The sequence below is a fragment of the Armigeres subalbatus genome, chromosome 3, assembly GCF_024139115.2.
Source record: "Armigeres subalbatus isolate Guangzhou_Male chromosome 3, GZ_Asu_2, whole genome shotgun sequence".
Lineage (NCBI taxonomy): Eukaryota > Metazoa > Arthropoda > Insecta > Diptera > Culicidae > Armigeres > Armigeres subalbatus.
The window spans coordinates 48125748-48128900 of NC_085141.1; positions in this window are offsets into that span (position 1 = coordinate 48125748).

Genomic DNA, 3153 nt, shown 5'->3' on the forward strand with positions numbered 1-3153 from the left:
GAAACTTTGAAGCAGTCGATGGAGAAATTGACATCGTTTAGATATAACAAGAAAAGGTATGGTCCGAGATGGCTTCCTTGAGGTACGCCCGATGTAACGTTGAAAGATGTTGATATATTATTTACGATTTTGACAGACATTTTGCGACCAACTAAATAGGAATTGAACCAATCTAATATTTTTCTCTGAAAACCAAGTCGCTGCAGTTTGGACACCGCAATCTGATGATTAATTTTATCAAAGGCAGCTGATAGATCAGTGTATACTGCGTCAACCTGAAGACGGTTCTGTAGCAAGCGAGGTATAAACGATACGTACGGTACGAGGTTTGTGGATGTGGACCTTTTAAGGATGAATCCATGTTGCGATTCAATAATATAATTACTGCAGATGTGTGTTAAAAATGCTAGAACAATAATCTCGAGCAGTTTCGCCATTGCGCAGAGAGAAGCGATCCCACGGTAATTTGAAACTTTGCGTTTGTTTCCCTTTTTATAGACTGGAAAGATGTTGGATGTTTTCCAAACATCTGGAAAAACTCCAGAGCGTAGAGATGTGTTGAAAATGGCAGCCAATGGTGAAGATAGGGCAGTTGAGCACTTCTTAATGATCAGTGAAGGCACTCCGTCTGGTCCAGGATTTGTCGAGCGTTTCAGTTTCGTACAAGCATTCATAACAGTCTCGGCATCAATGAAAGGGTGAGATCCAAAAGTAGATAGAGTGGGTACATTTAGTGCTGCAGCAGATACTTGTTGTTCATCAAGAATCTCGTTAGTAAAAACACTGCTGAACTGCCTGCGGAAAAGTTCACAGATGTCCTTCGTAGAAGAAGCCTCAGCATCAGCCTCAGCCTCAGCGACATAGACGAGGGCAAACCAGATTCACGTTTTTGCTCGTTAACGTAATTCCAGAACTGTTTTGGGTTGTTTTTAAGACTGTGTTGGATGCGATGCCGATAAGAACTAAAAAGCGATTCGTTCAGCTGTTTGTAGCGATTATTTAGAGAGATGTAATGGGATTTTAGCAGATTTGTTCGGTACTTCGAGTACTCCTTGAGAGCAGATCGTTTAGCCGCTTTTAGACGCTCGAGGTGTCGGGAAAGTCCGGGCACGGTGTACTCTTTTGGGAGTGAACTGATCAATGGCAAAAACCAACACATTTGAGACAGTCATTGCGGCGGCATTGGCATCCGAATCGTCGAGTATTTCGCTCCATTTAACACGAGATAAGAAATGATTCATTCCATCGAAATCAGTCTTCCAATATACGTAGGTTAGGGTTTCAGTGATTTTTTCGTAAACATATGGTTGACATTCGCTGAGCAGAACATGAAGCGCTGGGTGATGACGACTTATCTTAACAAGAGGAGCAGGAGCACGAATAACAAGACTGCGTTCCGCTATATCTTCGCTGATAAAGCAGAGATCTAACATACGGTTATTTTCATTTTTTCATTTTCATTTCATTTTTTTATTTCATTTTCCCATAGTCTCTCTGCCCGTCTACAAAAACTAATGAATGTTGAATGGCTCAAAAGGAAGGGGAAAAATAAGACGTTAAACATTTGTAAAATAACCCTAGTTCCTTAATTCAAACTACATCCACTGTTTTGATAAATATTCCTGCAGATAAATATTTCCGGTTTGCACAGCTTGTTGTGGGGAATAACTCCAATTTACATTTAATCAGCCCTGACAACATTAGCAACTTAAGAGTATCCGGGTCAAGCTTAGAAAATTCCGTTGAAAATCTGGACGAACGGAAAAGAAATCAAGGGCTTGATAGTTTGTCTCAAATGCACACAGCAACGATCTCCCCATGTGCTGTCCTGTTTTACATTCAGTTCTATCAATCGGCAACAAATTTCCGGAAAAAAATCTTCCAACAAAATTTCCGATATAATTACTGTAGGAATTTCGGAAGGAATTATGTAAAGGGAAAAAGGAAAAGAAAGTTCCGAAGAAAATTCCGGAAAAATTTACAAAGGCCTTTCCAGAGGATTTTCCGAAGGGATCTTTGGAGGAATGTCAAAAGGAATTCCTGGCAATATTTTTTAAATTATACCTGGAGCAAATTCCTGAAGTGCCCCATCGTGCCCCAGCTTAACTCCACCAGTGGTTGTCATATGTCATGTCATAACGGAAATCGTTCGATTACTTCACGCGTAAGAATGATATTGTAGCTCATACTTGAACTTACTAAGAAAACTGGAGACTACGACATTCACAATAGTATCTCTTCATACTCGAGCTATCGTCGTTCCGCAACCCACCTATCCTGTTTAGATAATTACCGACACCACTTAATCAACTACTATCCACTGGCGAGTTCAACCGGGATCCGAACGCCCAAAATCTCGCACTCGCATACCGACCGTCACCTGCGCCGCCCGTTCGTCCACTTGGCGATCGTTCGATCGACCGACCGATCGTATGTTTCTTCGATCCGCGAACAACCATCTGTCGCTCCATCAGAGTGGCTTCCCAATCGCAATCAATACAGTTATTAGTCTTAATATTATTGGGGGACTACGTCAGCCGCACTGACTGCCAGCAGAGCCAATGACCCGTCAGCCAAATAAGGCGAACAGGCAAATCTATCGCTTCTAATGGGGGTTTTGTTTTTTTTTCTATCTCTCGTTTGGAGCTATCCCGAACGGGGAATATGGTATTAAGTGCACTGATGAGGTGAAAGAGTTGGCACTACGATCATCTGTAGAAGGTCCATTTGTATTTTCACCAAAGTTATTTATTAGAATTGATAACTTTAATCTAGTATAAACTATCTATCTTTTTCGAAAAATTGATTATTTCTCCATAGACATCAAAGCTTGCATTTTTCTAAAAAAAATACTAATTCTCTTAGTCGAACAGTGAAAACAAAACAAAGTATTTAACACAACTGTTTTATTTTTTTGATAAGTATGCTAAACGAATTGAAAAGATGTGCAATGAACCATCCCTCCTCCTATATATTGGCATTGTTACCGACTGATTGAATGGCAAAGCCGCCGCCATCACAGCTATCAAGGAGCTGCAATTTCTTTCAAAATTCAGCCGACGAGGAGAATTTCTCCTTTCCGGATGGTGTGCTTCCTTCCTCCCCCATGAGACTGCACTTCGGAAAAAAATGTGGTAGCGTTCCGCCATGTGG